This window comes from Dermacentor variabilis, chromosome 2 (genome assembly GCF_050947875.1).
Source record: "Dermacentor variabilis isolate Ectoservices chromosome 2, ASM5094787v1, whole genome shotgun sequence".
NCBI lineage: Eukaryota > Metazoa > Arthropoda > Arachnida > Ixodida > Ixodidae > Dermacentor > Dermacentor variabilis.
Window position 1 is genome coordinate 102,476,975 of NC_134569.1, and position 17,693 is coordinate 102,494,667.

The 17,693-nt window shown below is 46.2% G+C and overlaps 1 protein-coding gene across 1 annotated transcript in view; it reads right to left on the minus strand.

The window, feature by feature from the left end:
* Window positions 1-17,693, minus strand: part of LOC142572431 (progranulin-like) — a 461,641-nt gene that overhangs the window by 16,242 nt on the left and 427,706 nt on the right. The window contains exon 5 of the mRNA XM_075681534.1: window positions 12,771-12,839. The gene's annotated coding sequence lies outside the window, so the exon portion shown is untranslated. The remainder of the gene's footprint in view (window positions 1-12,770; window positions 12,840-17,693) is intronic.

Consider the following 17,693-nt stretch of genomic DNA (forward strand, 5'->3'; position numbering starts at 1 on the left):
GATTGATTGATTGATTGATTGATTGATGTAGCCTAGCCGAACAAGATGGGTGTACTTAAGAAAAATAAAAAGAAAGGACATAGCCCTGATTTCAGAGAAAGGGTCAATGAACGAAGCTACACGCATGTGAATTACACAACACCGCGCGCAAGGGGTGTGAGGACTGCTAGTTGGTGCTCCGTAGTTCTTGCTTGTTCTTGGTGTGGTGTGCGTAAAGCCCGTTATACGGTTACCCACTACACCTTATAATTTTGAACAGTGAGCGTGAATGACAAATAAAGCTTTTCTCTATAAATAAATTATTGTCTTAGAAAGCATACGGGCGGCACATTTGTTTTCTTTTCTTTTCCCCCTTTTTTACAGCTCCTCGCGCCGCAATCTCCAAGAGATCCCTGCCCTCCTGCGTCCGCTCGAAAGTCAACGCTCTTATCTCTGTCAAAGTTCACAAGGGTTCTCACGTTCGCTCCCACCACATTTTCTTTGTCTAGATACGTCGGCCGGCAGATGGCCCTCCTAGCACAGAGGTGGCCTGCGGTCAAAGTTATAACATCTATACGCCATTTCCAAGTCTAGTTCAGCTATCACTTTCCACCAATCTCCTCCTAACTCCTCATTTCTCTACAAGAAATCCTCTATCGTTTAGTATATCTTTACAATCAGCGCACCTGTTTGGGGAAACGCGTGCGAATCTTAAAACGGGCGCTCTCCCATCTGGCAGAAGTGCAGCGCTCGCAGGGGCAAGGATACACAAAAGAAAAGCAAATACTGCAACCACCGGCGATTATGGTGTTCCATCTCGTTTCGCTTCCACTGGTTCGAAAATGCGCGCTGCGTGCCGAGCCTTCAAGTAGCGACGCGTGGCGGTCGACCGACGCATTAATCAGCGGATTTGCCGCTGCAGTCAAGAGCTGCCGCTGGTGTGTCTGAGCTCAGTGCAGAATCGAATTTGATTTTTTTTTTTGTTCTTTAGCAAAATGGCGTCGGAGGTCTAAACGCGCTTGCGCAGTCGCAGCAGACGACTGGGCCTGTTACTCCGGCTTCCTGCGCACGACGGAGTGGCAGGAACACTGTAAACACACCCGCTGCCAAATGATATGAGACGTTCAAGTTGTTTAGTGTAGAATCTCATCACGTTGTAAACTACAGCGCTTTCGACATATAGTTTAGGCGAGAAACTTCCTCGGTTAACTAGTTCCACAAGGTCTGCTTAAGGATGGTGACCGTGCCACACATGTGCCGCAAACAAACAGCTTACACATATAAGCACCATTATTCTAAAGTGAGTGTCTGCTTATACGGATTCATTTTTAGTCTCCACACTTTTGGTCGAGTGCGCTATAGGGATGAGTGGAGTTGATATTAGCGGCGTCGTAATGTCCAAAATCACGGTGTAGGTGGGGTGATAGATAAATTTTTAGCAGAAGAAACGTCACAGCCAATCTAATTTCTCGTTATCATCACTTATACCTTTGCAGTGAAGGACATATAGTTTCAAGGTTTTCGCCTACTGAAGCCCCATGCAAACGTTCCATGCGTTCGCTAAAGTTCACACGAACGTCTAAGCGGCACACCGTCGCTCCAGTGGTTATTTTAGCCCCGCTTGTTCCAAGCCTCGTGACGCCGCCGATGCCACCGCAGAATCAACGGCCGGGATTCCGCATTATAATCCCTCCCTCCTTTCGGCTTAGTTCCCGGCACTGGGTTTCCCTCGATTACGGTTCAGATTAGAGGGGTGGGTTAGCAAGATAAGTTGCCCCGCGAACCGTAGAGGAAAACCGCCGGTCAACGTGATGGCTTAATTCATTTGGGGCTTTTATTTCGCCACGCGCGCGGGATTATTGGCGCGCCAGAACGAGAGGGATTACGGCGCGTTTTATGGGCTCCGTTCGTTCACCGCCCCGAGCACGTGGGACCGAGCATAGGTGCCCACGTAGAACGAAGGTGGCAGACTGCCCAGCGCTATTTGCTCGGCTTTGTTATAGAAAACTTTGACGCCAACAGCAAGAGAGAAAAAGAACGGTGACTACTGGAGACTTTATTGGGGTTCCGGATATGGGACATATTGTTTCATCCGTTAAAAAAGTAACCGTGGGAAAATAGGGCCCACGAGAGAGGAGGCTTAGCTCGGACCCCTTTCGCACCGTGTTGCACTTATGTGAGCGAGACTGAAAACAAGCTGTTCGGTACCGGCGGTGACAGGGTATACTGTGGCCATCGGTTTAAACGAAACTTAGACCCGAACAGCAGCTTAGAGCAAGACTAAACGCAGAAGTTAATCAAATTTTAAAAATATCATTTACCTTGTTTCCCACGTTGAGATTCGTCGGTAAATGAAAACACCTTCTCCACTAGTTTCGGGCGAACCGAACGGCACAAGGAACTTACCCCTTTGTATACTGTACCCTGAATGTAACCATGGCTGGTTGCCGAGACTGAGTGAAGTGCGGGAACACGATATCCGTAGAAATTTTCATCAAATATTGAAGCTGAAACTACAAAGGAAGACCTTTACAGGAAGGCAAAATAGAGTTCCAAGTTGCGACACAAATAAAAAAAAATTCTTTCTGAAGTCGACATGACACAGACATACTATAGGTTCAGTTTACACGAATGCGAGTGTAGCGTATCGCATTTCTGACCACGTACATCGCGCGCGGTAGTGATCTGTGGCTTAGTGGCTATGGTGTTGAACTGCGGCCGTGCACAAGGTTGCGGGTTCGACTGCTGGCGCCCGCATTCCGATAAGGGCGAAATGCTCGTGTACCTTGCATTTGGTGCACGTTAAAGAGCCCTCGTGGTGGTAATGAATCCGGAGTACTCCACTATATAGGGAGCTCCGAATAACCCACTGTACAATCTCGGGACGTTTATACCTCCGCAGTGTTTTTTTCTTTCAATTTAAACACATCCGACACCGTTTACATGTGGAGCATGCCCCTTCGTTCTAAAACCAGTCGGAACATGTTTCGTTTCGCCGGTGAGTGGAGGAGGGCACATGCCGGCGACAGTATCACTTCGCTTCTATCCTTCGACGCCATACACCGGCGTTCACATGCGTCGCTCGCGACGACTTACCCCGTCTCAATGTTTAAACTACCCTCTCCTGCATCATGAATGTGATTCGCCTTGCTAGCGCATTAACGTCGTTTAAATGGGCGCGATGCCCTGTGCTATCGCATTTATGTAAGCGCGGCTACGATTCGCCTCAGACATATTAGGGCATGCGGGTATGGAAAGGTTTTGGGGTGGGGCGGTGGGGGGTACAGCCCACTGGGCCGGACAGTGCTTGGAAGAATTGGCGGAGACTGGTACATGTGGCGTCTTCGTCCTTGCACACCGGACAGAGTTCTTTTGTCTTTTGGTTCCACGGCGGAGACTATAGGTAGGCTCAAATGTTGAGCGTCTTTTCGAGTGCAGCCCCTTTCAGTCACCCGCAGTACTGGTGGCGACTGCATATGCATGTTGCATACTGGTGATTGTACTATTGTACAAATAGTACCTGTATTCATCTCGCCTGAACAGAGCTAGCTTCAAGCTTAAGCTTTCTTGCCGCTCAATCTTCACGCCTCTGGAACGCTGGTAGTGCTTTAGCATAATGCTGCTCGAAATGTCCTTTATATAGGTCTTCGATACCGACAATTTGTGTGCTATCTTTAAGCTTTCCTTTGGGCTAAAAATGTCTGGTACGAATTCCTAGTGGAACGAAGTTTTACTCGTCATTGTGCCTAAGATCACCTCATAATGTCCGATTGAAAGATTACTTTTTGCGCCCTGCGAGCAGCATCAGCAACTTGTTTGCAGGTCGTCTTACAGATTTATTTGCAAGGCGTCAACTTAGTGAGGAAGGCACATAAGGCCTAACTAAAGGAAAGTGAGACTTCAGGTGACATTATTTGATTTTGCTTTTAAAAACTATATGTTATGTCAATTTTACTGGTTTCAGACGTTCATTGTGACAGAAGACAGGCGACGAAGCCACGTTAAAATTGTCGACCCAACTAACTACCTGTCGCGTCCCAGATATCAGTAACAGCTATCTTCGGGTAGCCAATCGCTCATTACTAAAAGAAATTGCATTGCGCTCAAGAACTAATTTAACCAAAATGCATACATTAATAATGAATTGCGTCCCAATTAAGTGGCATCATCGCCGGCGCGGTTAGGTTCCCAGTTCAGTTATTTCCTGCCTTGATAAGCAGCATTTTCTGACGCAACTAACCTTGAACACGTTCCTAAAAAGTTACGCCATTTTAGCCTCAGGTAATTTTTGCCTTTAGTGCACAGTCAGAGCTTGTCCGCGAACATATTACCGTTAACGGAATACTGGAACACTATGCAGACACAAGGTGCACAGCATGGCACAGGTTGGATGTATGGATGGGTGGATGCTATGAACGTCCCATTTGGAAGGGTGGGTTGCGCCACCAAGCGCTTGTTATTATATTGCCTAATGCCCTACTTATGTTAAAGAAAGGAAAAAAAAAAGAGAAAGAAAGACCGCACGAAGGATTCCCATCAGCAAGCTTTCAGAAACTCTACAGGGGAACTTTGTTTTTGTACGCCTTCGTTGTTTGTCGTTTCCCTACTTATATTCTACCAATCTTCCAATCGATTCTTACTAATCCATATACTGCGGGCATACTTGCTTTCCCCCGACTCTCACTGAACCCAAGAGATTAAAGGAGGCCAGAGGTGCCTAAATAGATCGCTGGGCAGATATCTTCACATTCTAGTAAAACATGCTCCATCGTTTCCTTAGCTTTACCGCAGCAAGCACACGCTTCTTCTTTCTTGTTGTATCTCACTTTATAAGAGCGTGTTCTAAGGCATCGCCATCTTGCTTCGAAAAGTAAATAGCTTCCATTTGAACTATCATAAATTGTTATTTTTCCTGATTTCGTTTTTTTCTTCTTAAGTAGATACTCATGGCAGGCTTCGTTTCCATTGCCACCACCCATAAAAATGTCTCAACCTCTCTGACTTTCCGTTTGACGTTCTTTGTTGCCTAGTTGCTCACCATACCTGTCGCATACTTGCTGGTAAGCGTCCTAGTTCTTTTCCCCCACTGTCAATCAATGTTATTCCTCTACAAATATCTGAACACTCTCCCAGCCCATTTACTTTCTTCTATATTCCTCAGTCGTTCTCCATAATCACTTTTACTCTGAGCTTCCCTCACATCAAGACTTGTCGAGCCCATATCACCCTGCACAGCTTCATTTGTATTCTGACCGTGAGCGCCCAATTCGAGGCGTCCCACTGGCCTTTGGTAGCCGTCGAGTCCGGATTGCACCCCTGACTTGAAGCAAACAACCGCATTTACAAATTTAGGTCCTGGAACCACTGCAAGAAATGGTCGACGGTCTAAATGAGTGAATTTTATCTTTTTGCCCCTTACCATTATATATTAAATTCATTATACTTCGTCGCCAACTGTCTGGTATTCGTCTATCGTTTAAGGTTTTTTTCTACTGCTTTCAACAGAGCTTCCTTAATTTTTGGCCCTAGTTAACTAATTTTCATTCTAACGGGAATCATCCTAACGGGAACCTCGTTTAGGAACGCTATAGGAATTTTCTCTTCGGCTTTCTTCCAGTTGAAATTTGTGAGCATCCAGCTACTTTTCCATCTCGTTCTCTTTCATGCGCTTTTTTTCCTCGAATACAACCTCGCCATTGCCTTGAAATGATTCGGCTGTTACTTTCAGATGCAAGTTAGTGCCGCGTCCCCTTCCAATTTGTTCCCATCTTCGTTTATAGGATATGTTGTTGTATTGTTCTAGACTCCCTGCCTAATAAGTTTATGTGATCCCAAAATACTCTAAGTGCGGCCTTCTTTTTCGCACGAATTTCTGACCACCAACTTTTACTTTCATCTATATCTTTGCTTCAACCGGTATTTGAACAATAGATTTCTTTCTCCTGGTATATTTCCCATTTTCTGGCTACTTAATTCTGCGGCAACTTCCCTTTTTTTTTTTTTTTGCTGCCTGAGCTCTCGTGATGATTTCTGTCGTTCTGCGATCGCTTCTCGTATCTCCCTATTCCACCAGCTTCTGGATTTCTTTCTTCCTTTCCAACGAACATGCTGCTTCTCTTTCCGTATTTCCATTGTAATTAAACTTACAATCTCATTATATTCCCACTCTTTGCTTCGCCATTTTCCAAGTTCTTCCTCGACTCTTGTGACTATATTTGTTATTTGTTCAACGTTTAAATTTGAACTGGCCATTCTTCGCTCCTTGCTCTCTATTCCAACTGCACATATCCCATTTTCAAGATGATGCGTTTATGGCCACTCCCTATGCTGCTGTACCCTTCCTCGTCAATGCTGCTATACCCTTCCTATACCCTTCTCGCAACTTATCACAAGTTCCTTCTGTCATTAGACAGTAATCAGTGGTCGATTGCCGGTTTCCCACTTCCCACGAGGTCTGCCCTTCACATTTAGGCACTGTATTCATGATAACGAGGTTATGTTACTCGCAAAGATCTAGCATTGACTTCCTGGTGTTGTCGGTATAACCATCTAGACAGGCACGTACCCAGGATTTTTTCCCAAGGTAACTTTTCTATGCAAATGAGGGGTGGGATACTTTTACTGGTACAAATGTGAACAATGCCCACCGTTCGCCATAAAGAGGCGTAAACCCGCAAAAGAGTCATGAAATAAGGTGTATCTTGCAGGTACGCCTGTGAGATACGCCTATCCTTTACTTGACAGCCAAGGAACTGTGTCAAATGGACTTGCGCAGGAAAGAAGCGCAGGAAGAACACCGCCAAGAGCGAACAAATAAGCGACAGCGTAAAATAAAAATTTCTAACAGCGTTTTTTAAAATTAGCTTTGGAAGAATCATAGAGAAATATATTTACTGCGGTTACTGTTCTACTAAGTTGCGTAAGGATGCGCGGCTGCCAGTCCCGTAGAACCGCGTAGAGCGCAAGACGCTTCGGTTCTAGACGTACTGCGCCCACCGCGGAAGCTTAGAGAAACACCTACATAAGCGCAGCAGAGAAGTGGTTACGTCATGCGGCTCGACTGATGACTGTAGAAGCGTAATTCAAAACACATTCAATCATTCTCCACTTCCGGCGGCGTTTCCTCTACTTCCTTTTTAAATAAAGAGATGGTGATCCATAAATATTTCCGCAAACAACGCTTAAATTTGTTAATTATCGCTTTTCCTTCCTGTTTGGCTGTTGCCTCGGCTCTCTCACATAGCAGATCGCTTAGTTTTTCAACTCCTTGCGACTCTTCTTTCCAGTTGCCAATTTTGCCCGAAAAGTGCTGTGCAATTAGGGAAGAACTACAGAAGGTAACGAGTGACATTCATATTGCTTATGGGTTTAACGGTTATTCCAGGATTTGATGATAGACCCTGTTTCGCATGATTTTATTTTCCACCTTATCTAACCCATATAAGATGGGTACATTGTTCTGAGTATCTTCCAGCGTCGCGGCGAGGCGTCACTAGCGGAAATAATGAAGCAAAAGGAAAACTTAAATGCAACTGGCATTTTCTCCGGCCGCAACTCGTTCCCCACGAGCATACAGACCAGCTGACTATGATATGAATCCATTTCCTGGTCCCTAGATCAGTATAAACAAAGAACGTTGAACTAACGAAGCAACAGCGATGCGCGTGACCGTTGCAATAATCATCATCATCATCATCATCATCATCAGCAGCAGCAGCAGCAGCAGCAGCAGCAGCAGCAGCAGCAGCGGCGGCGGCGGCGGCGGCGGCAGCAGCAGCAGCAGCAGCAGCAGCAGCACGCGGCAGCGGCAGCAGCAGCAGCAGCAGCGGCAGCAAGCAGCAGCAGCAGCAGCAGCAAGCAGCAGCATCAGCAGCAAGCAGCAGCAGCGGCAGGCAGCAGCAGCAGCAGTAGCCTGGTTACGCCCACTGCAGGGCAAAGGCCTCTGCCATACTTCTCGAAGTACCCCGGTCATGTACTAATTGTGACCATGTTGTCCCTGCAAACTTCTTAATCTCATCCGCCCACCTAACTTTCTGCCGCCCCCTGCTACGCTTCCCTTCCCTTAGTAACCAGTCCGTCACCTTCAATGACCATCGGTTATCTTCCCTTCTCATTACATGTCCTGCCCCTGCCCCCCCCCATTTCTTTTTCTTGATTTCAACTAAGATGTTATTGCTCTTCCTTTCCTCTTTCTTCTTTCCTCCCCTCCTTCCTATCTTCCATTTCTGTGTTGCTGTCGCCTCCCTTCAGAAGAGTAGGCAGGCGTTGTGCCCCTTTCGGTGGCAGTTGCCAGCCTGCTCCTCGCTTTCCCTTTCCTGTTAATGTGCATATGTTAATATGTGTTAAAAACAAATAATAATAATAAATGAGATGTCATTAACTCGCGTTTGTTCCCTCACCCAATCTGCTCTTTTCTTAACACTTAACGTTACGCCAATCACCGCCGTGGTTGCTCAGTGGCTATGGTGTTGGGCTGCTTAGCACGAGGTCGCGGGATCGAATCCCGGCCACGGCGGCCGCATTTCGATGGGGGCGAAATGCGAAAACACCTGTGTACTTAGAGTTAGGTGCACGTTAAAGAACCCCAGGTGGTCGAATTTCCCGGTGTCCTCCACTACGGCATGCCTCATAATCAGAAAGTGGTTTTGGCACGTAAAACCCCATAATTTAACGTTGCGCCCATCATTCTTCTTTCCATAGCTCGTTGCGTCGTTCTTAATTTAAGTAGAACTCTCTTTTGTAAGCCTCCAGGTTTCTGCCCCGTACGTGAGTACTGGTAAGACACAGCTGTTATACACTTTTCTCTTGAGGGATAATGGCAACTTGCTGTTCATGACCTGAGAATGCCTGCCAAACGCACCACAGCCCATTCTTATTCTTCTAATTATTTCAGTCTCATGATCCGGATCCGCGGTCACTACCTCTCGCAAGTAGATGTATTCCCTTACCACTTCCAGTGCATCGCTACCTATCGTAAACTGCTGTTCTCTTCCGAGACTGTTAAACATTACTTTAGTTTTCTGCAGATTAATTTTTAGACCCAGCCTTCTGATTTGCCTCTTCAGGTCAGTGAGCATGCATTACAATTGGTCCCCTGAGTTACTAGGCAAGGCAATATCATCAGCGAATCGCAAGTTACTATGGTATTGTCCATTAACTCTTATCCCCAATTCTTCCCAATCCAGGTCTCTGAATAGCTCCTGTAAACACGATGTGAATATCATTGGAGAGATCGTATCTTCCTGCCTGACGCCTTTCTTTATTGGGATTTTGTTGCTTTCTTTATGGAGGAGTACAGTGGCTGTGGAGCCGCTATAGTTATCTTTCAGTATTTTTAAATACCGCTCGTCTACACCCTGATTCCGTAATGCCTCCGTGACTGATGAGGTTTCGACTGAATCAAGCGCTTTCTCGTAATCAATGAAAGCTATATATAACGGTTGGTTATATTCCGCACATTTCTCTATCACCTGATTGATCGTGTGAATATGGTCTATTGTTAAGTAGCCTTTACGGAATCCTGCCTGGTCCTTTGGTTGACAGAAGTCTAAGGTGTTCCTGATTCTATTTGCGATTACCTTAGTAAATACTTTGTAGGCAACGGACAGTAAGCTAATCGGTCTATAATTTTTCAAGTCTTTGGCGTCCCCTTTCTTATGGATTAGGATTATGTTAGCGTTCTTCCAAGATTCCGGGACGCTCGAAGTCATGAGGCATTGCGTATGCAGGGTGGCCAGTTTTTCTAGAACAATCTGCCCACCATCCTTCAAAAAATCTGCTGTTACCTGATCCTCCCCAGCTGCCCTCCCCCTTTGTATATTTTCATATTTTCATATTTGCACCTTTGCAATAGATAGTGACTACTGTACGCATCTCGAGCTGATCGCGCGGGCACCGAATCGATGAGAAAACTGGCTTTCACACCCCAGGAGATGCCGATAACTAACGCCACCCAAAAGGAGGGAAAAAGGCAGCAAACTGTACCGCCGAATAGCTACCAAGTCTCAAGATTGGTTTGGCGACGCTTTAGGAATGTGTGTGAGGAGTGGTAACGTGGGCGGGGAGGGTGGGAGGGAAGGTGTGTGCCGCTTAATTTCGGGCGGGGGGCGAGACCCCCCCCCCTCTCCTGGGTACATGCCTGCATCTAGATCCTGTATGTGGGCACTCATGTCACCTAATAGGGTAATTTCGGCGCCATTCCTCAAACCCCTAATATCAGCACTTAGGCATTTCACTAACTCTTGATTCTTCTCTCTGCATTTATTTCCGGGTCACAAATATGTTACGCCCAGCCAAGCGTTCTTTCCACTAATTGTTCATGATAACCAAAGATGCTCTTGACATTATGAATTTACTTTTTCGCATTTGGCTGCCTTATGTATGAGCATTCCGACTCCCCCTCCCTTTCATTTCGATTAAGTTCTGTTGCACCCTACCCAAATATAGTTCTCCATCACTGGCGGCTCTTTCGATTCTCTAAGGTGCGTTTCTCTAACCGCATATACCCCTATTTGTTCTTTATTTAACTGCCCTTCTGTAGCCACCCAGTTTCACAGCAGTGCTGATAGTGCCATCTTGTGGCACTGACCTGACCTCAACTAGATCACACAGAACTGTTATTGCAATCACCATATTCTAGCTATTTACCGGTACAAATTCGTTGTAAGCACCTGTCATGAATACGCAGTAATCCCCTCCCCCTCCCCCGTCCTTTAACCCCCTCCTCTCTATAGTTGCGGGGACAATAATACAACATAGAAACGTTTCTAAGACGATAGTGGTAGAAAAGATCGTTACAGGATGGCACTTCCAGTGCCGGTGTTAAAACTCTACAATGTCCTCAGACCGCTAAAAAAAAAAAAAAAAAAATCTGAAGGCTGAAAAAGAAAGCTAAAGAAAGTACGACGCAAAACAGATACGCTTCGCTATAGCAGCGGCACCACTGCTCGCGCATGTTACGGCCTCGGCTGTTCGTATTTGCAGACGTGTCTACAGGATCACATCATCGTGCGGTCTTCATTCTGTTCGCGACAAAACGACAAGAAGCTGCTACATAGAATGCGACCCAAATAGCGCACTTTTCGTTGTATGCGCTCTCGCACACTCAAATAAGAGAGGTGAGAGTACAGAAGCAAGAGGGGAGAGGAGGCAAATGCCTCTATACGAGATGTTTCACCCCGTACACGTCCGCCGCGTAGCGCATTCCTGCTGTGCCACCGTACACGACTGGCCACGGCGCCTTTTACTGCAGCCGTCCCCGCGTGGCACTTTCTATCGCGTTTCCGGATGAACGAGGCAACAAAACCGAAACAATTCGGCGCAAATCGAGCCACCTACGGTTGCGAAAAAGAAATATATATATATATATATATATATATATATATATATATATATATATATATATATATATATATATATATATATATATATATATATATATATAAAACCTGGGAGCGTGTTAAAATGCGGTATACGGGAGAGCCGCCACAAAAGGAATTGGAGGCGCGCGCGCGCGACGAAAACACTTTCCCTGTGTTATTTCTCTCTAACAATTTTTTCCCCCGCTTCTTTTTCGTCACAGACCTCTCCACGATTGTTGGGATAGTGGATTGAGAGGGGGTGAATGAGAGAAAAGGGACCCCCCTCTCCCCTCCCTTTGTGCATTCCACTTGGTTCCCATTGTAAGCAGTCCTTTGTTGTCTGCACGGGAGCAAAACGATGCGTCTACCTCTGCGCCCAAACGCCTCTCGGACTTTTCATTCACCGTTGGTTTTTATTCCTTTTAAACGATTTCGCGCTGCCTTAACCTGGCTCTTCACATGTGTTGCTCTCGTCTCTTGGTGTCACTTTTTCTTTCTTTCCTTCTTTTTTAATTTTTTTGACGCTGACTAGGGCCTTAAGTTTTCTCCTTTGCGTAAGGACTGATACACGTACGTGAATGGTGGAAACAAAAATGAATGAAGGAATAAAGGAAGAAAGAAAAAGCATACAAGGACGCCACTCTTATTCTTTACCACCGGTTTCGTTTCAGTCTACACGCCTACGCGACTCTGATCCGCAGCCTCCTTGTTCCTCCCCGTGATTTCGCGCCGTCGTTGCGCTCAGTGAAACCTGCTTTTCTTTTCACGACCTGTTCGCTGAAGTCTCTCTCTCTCTCTCTCTCTCTCTCTCTCTCTCTCTCTCTCTCTCTCTATATATATATATATATATATATATATATATATATATATATATATATATATATATATATATATATATATATATATATATATATATATATATATATAGTTTCAGGGAAAACGGTTCGCTTGCCGCGTCGTCCTTCTTTATATCGTGCTTCGAGTATTCAACGGTACCGCTGCGCCCCATAGACTCCACACGAACACTGAACCCATAAAAGAGGTGACGCACGAAGCAACACTGCGTGGCGAGTGGGTGCAAAGCGAGGTACAATTTAACGAAGGGAATGCGCGCACACACTCACGCGTGTAGCATTGTTCACGCGTCGAGCGAAACAGCAGTGGTGTCATGCAAATTCGCGGAGCAGACGGCTTACTGCAGCAGCGCAGTGGTGCTCCAAGCGGAACTCCGAGTTGTATACTCGGCTGGCGAATGCGGCTCAGAAAGGGTGGGACGAAGAAGCCGAAACTGAATCGCACGCACAAATATAGCTGTAGCTATAGGACGGTGAATATAGGACCGCTATTTCCGAGACAAAAAGGCGTTTATTGGCGTCCTAGGCGCATGCGCACCGACTGCTATTGTGATGGAGAGAGAAAAGGCAACTGTACCTTCCTGGACCTGTTAAACGTAGACACACTGCGGAAGCGGCTGACGCAACAAAGGGCGTAGTGTCATGGCTGTAAAGGAGAATGTAAACGTAAAATAGTATTGAAGTGACAGCTTATACTTGCGCATTTCGTCATTCCCCTCAGACAAAGATATATATTACATGGATGCCTTCATTTCTAAAGCTTTAATTGTGTAATTTTACGCATAATAGGAGGCGTAATGCGACTTAAAAGGTCCCTCTAAGTTTTATCCTCTCCTATAGTTCTGCTAAGATGAACTCGACCCGAGCAGGCAGAGTCAGAATTTGATCTGAGACAAACCGACCCGTCCGTGTTTAGGTGTAATATCGCCCAAGCGAGTCGAGCTAGGCAAACCACCTTCAGCATGCAAGCGCGTGCCTACACAATCCTCCCCCGATGTTACCTCTGGCCGATGCGCTATCAGCACGACCGTAGCCTCCGAGATCGCGACGGCGCCCGTGCGATCTCGTAGGCCGGCCACGGCACGACAACCCGACCTAGGTTGGACAAGTCGGCTCGCCCCGACTTTGTCTGGCTGGCGTTCAAGCTAGCTATTGTGCGCAGTTCTGTAGTACGGAAGCTACTGCCGCAAAATGGATAATTGCGCTGCCAACAGTAGCCTTGCGGATAAATAATGGAGAGTGGTCGAACAAGAAATGTTGCCGGTCCTCGTTCGACTACTGTTTGCCACATCAAGTCTCCATCTTCCTGTGAACTTATGCCTTGTTCAAGACATGCGGAAAAGTTATTCACTGTATATAGTGTGTATTACTTGCAATCTGTCCCAATTCGTTCAGTAGTAATTCAGTTACTGTAGCTTCCTTACTGTAATGTTACTACTGCAATGATTAGGGAAAAAAGAAAAAGAAAATACGTATATAGGAAGCGCGAAGGAATATTCCATAACGAAACAGCACTGGGGAGAAAGACAGACACAAGAAAGCGAAGGAAAAAAAAACAGAAACAACAAGACAAGCGTTGTGCAGCAGTGAAGTGCTTTTTCTTTCTTTCAAAATCTATTGTCGCCTCTTTTCTATACGCTTTTCGAATTCGTCTACCGAGCCTCGTCTCTGTGGAGAAAGCGAGACCAGCGACCGAATTGAAACGGTGAGAGACTCATTTTCATTCAATTTCACTCGATTGAGAAGAGAAGAGGGCACAGCGCCATCTCTCCTGCGTCTCCTCCTTTATTTTGTCTTCTTTTTTTTTTGGTCTCCTTCATGTGCGCAATTTTCGCTTAGTACGAGGCTTTCTCGGGCTTACTAGTTTTCGATTTAATTTCCTTTTTTAATCGTTTTCCTTCTTCCGGGTGTGTTTCCTTCCCTTTTACATTTTTTTTTCACCCCTCAGTCGCCCCGGTCACCGCTCGCGCGCTGAACGGTGCACTTCTGTATACCGAGCGTCGCGTCGAGACACAAGCGCTCAAAAACGTAGGAAGCGCGCACTCGCCCGGTGGCGAAAGAAAGAAAGAAAGAAAGAAAGAAAGAAAGAAAGAAAGAAAGAAAAGTGAACGGAAAGTGAGAAAGGAAAATATTGTACCGGTGGAGGCAGACGGTGAGGAAAAGAAGAGAGATTTTTCCCCCTTTAGCGAGACACAATGGGATAGCACAAAGGGCGGAAGAATGGCGCACTCGCGAGGATCGAATGCTTCGGGAGACGGAAAATAGAGCAGAAACAAGCGGAGAGCGCGGCGCGAGCGTACGGGAATTCACCGCGCACGCAGCGAATCCGGGCGAGCGAAAGGGTTTCTCGCCCGCTGGCTGCGTGAACGACAGAACGCGGAAAGGAAAAGAAAAGGGAAGAGAGATCGGAAGAGCTAGGGAAAGAAGAAAAAGAGTTAGCACCTATAGAAAAGTGAACAGACTGGCGTTTTCCCTTTTTTTGGCGAGTTGCATATACAAGAAGATAGATACTGTGTGTGCGTGGCGTGTGCATGCAGCACCCCTCCTCCTTTGACACCTTCTTTAGATGTGAAAAACCTATACGCACGCGGCACTGTATGGGCGAAAGAGAAGCGGAGCGGCGTTTTTGGCGGCAAGATTCGTACGCGCATAGGCACTGGGCTTGCTTTCACGCGATGTCATTCAATTCCGTTTTGCATTCCTCCTCTCCCCGCCAACAGGCTGTACCCCTTTCTCTCTTCTCACGGTTCGGGCTTTGCTTTGCCCGCAGGTCGCTAGCACGTTGGCCACCAGGGTGCGCGAGAAACTGCGGCGGAAGGGAGGAAATGGCATCCCCCCCCCCCTTCCTTTCCCTGCAAAGTGTAGCAATCCGGCCGGAACTTGAAGAACGCTAGCAGAGGGGTGCAGAGGAATGTGAGAAGGGAAAGAGTGAGAGAAAGAGAAAAACGTAAATGCTTAAAAGGATTCGCGCGCTAGCACGCGCGCTCGATTGTGTCTATATAGGCGGCATTGTGCCACCAAAAAGGGAGGAAATTTGGATGAGAAAAGACGAGGGCTCCGGATTTCTTTCAAAGCAAAGCGGCGCGGGCACCTCCGTTTGCTTTCCGTCTGGCCCTCCGGCCGCGCTGGCTTTCTTCTCCGTCACTGTTCTCCGACAGCCGGTGTGGAAATGAAGCGAATTCATCAGCTCGCAGCCGGAGAGAGCTCCCTGTTAAGGAAACGCAAAAGGCGAACAGGATAAACAAAGGGATAAAAGAGGAAAGCGAGAGTTCGCAGTCCATGTGTCTCATTGACGAAGCGGATTGCTTCTGCTGCTGCTCTGCGCGGAGTGTGCTTCTGTTAAAAAAGAAGAGAGAGGGAGAAACGCTAGACATGGGCAGTGTTGTACTTTCTCTGTCACCCCGGTCGAGTCTGTTTCTCGAAGCCCCAAAGTATTTTTTGTTTTTTTTTTAGGAAAGGAGCTGGGTCGGTCGGGCGCTGTCTTTTCTTGTCTCGCTATCCATCCCTCGTGAAAGTATTTTCGCGAGACGAAATAAAAAAAGCGGGGCGTTATGTTTGGTTGGAGAGCGCTTCGCGACCTCCCCTTGTCTCTTTGGAAGCTGATTTTAGTGAACAATGGAGGGTCTTCTTTTCCTTCGGAGAACTATTGCCTTGTCCTATCTCGCTTTGTTTCTTTCTTGTTTTTTCATTTTGGTTACTGTAACGCTCTCACTTTCTCCTATTGGTTCGTCGTCTTCGTTCGCAAGTTTTCTTTATTCTCCTACAATACTCGTCCGACCGTCTGTCTGTATCGCGTATGTGTGGACTTCTTTATCTTTTTTCCCGCCGTGGCTTCGCGCGTCGCCGGCTCTTTTTGGGGCATTGTTTTGAAAACGTAATCTCGTTTTGTCCCCGTTGAAAAGAGGGAACAGATGAGGGAGAACAAAGAACAAGAAGGAGATAGAAAGAAGCTCCCCGATAGGAAGATTCTCGAATAAATTGCCCCACTCGGTTCTCTTGTACCGTTGACACTGTCGCCATTGAGAGGACGTATTGAAAAGAAGCAGACGAAAGTCAGCTGAATCGCTAAGTTGCTGCTTATTGTTTTACCGGGGCTGTATCACTGACAGCCCCGTTGCTTTCTTCAGTTCCTCTTCTGCAGTTTTCATAATAACGTAATGAAACGTAATCATTGTCGCCTGTTGTCTTCTGTGAACTATAGTTAAAATGATGAGTGGCCCCTTTGTAGATATATTGAAGTGCCCACTTACAGTAGGCACTTATTATTCTTTATGCAGTGGACCCCCAACTAAATTTCAGACTTTCTGTTGGCTTTCAGAGATATGTAAACTTTGTTTCATCGACTTTGGCTAGGTGGGACCTTCACCAACCTATTCCTGCATGAAATAGGGCGTGCTGAACAACCACCATGTGCTCGTGGAGAACCAAGCGAGGACATATCACATGCACTATTGATTTGTCCGCTTTATGAGCAGCAGAGACGAGACGTGTATAAAGCTCACAACAGTGGGTTACCCTCTGCTCTCTTTAGGAACTATACCTAGACCATTGCCTTCTCTTGACATTCCATAGGGGGTATTATGTGCTGTGTGGATTTTTTTTGTTTCGCTCAACCTTGCTTCATACTACTGATATATATATATATACGCTGGAACTTTATGTTTATTAATTTTTTTAGCCTCGCGCGTAATGACCAACTGAAACGAAATTTCACTTTGACTGAATCGGCCATGAATGAGAAGGACATTACCATTAAAGTAATCTTGGCAGAGCCAAAGGGCTGGTAATTGTACAATTTTCGGATGAGAAGCCTTTAAACAGCACCTATAAGCAGACAGCACGTGTAGCTGGTCGTTGGCGGTTGTGACGCAAGTCCTACAACTTCGACTCTGAGATATTTCGGCGTGCCGCGTGATCTCTGAGGTCATGCGAAGTAGCCGCTCGTATCTCCGTCATGCGTCACTACTGCCGGGAGCGGTAATGGCGGCGTTTTTTCATTTCGGTAACAAAACGAGGCTACTTTTGCGAAATTCTCTTGGCGCTTCCACTCGTATTACAAAAGTGAAATTTTACACGGAGGCTCCTTTATATCTAGACTATCTTGTAAACTAAGATTTTTACAAGCTTCATAATTCCGCTACAGTTGGCCTTTAACGGTGGCATCACGTCACCCACCATTTGGCTCATTTCCCTTTCTCCACTTCAATATCTATCTATCTATCTATCTATCTATCTATCTATCTATCTATCTATCTATCTATCTATCTATCTATCTATCTATCTATCTATCTATCTATCTATCTACTATCTATCTATCTATCTATCTATCTATCTATCTATCTATCTATCTATCTATCTATCTACCTATCTGTCTGTCTGTCTGTCTGTCTGTCTGTCTGTCTGTCTGTCTGTCTGTCTGTCTGCCCGTCCGTCCGTCCGTCCGTCCGTCCGTCCGTCTGTCTGTCTGTCTGTCTGTCTGTCTGTCTGTCTGTCTGTCTGT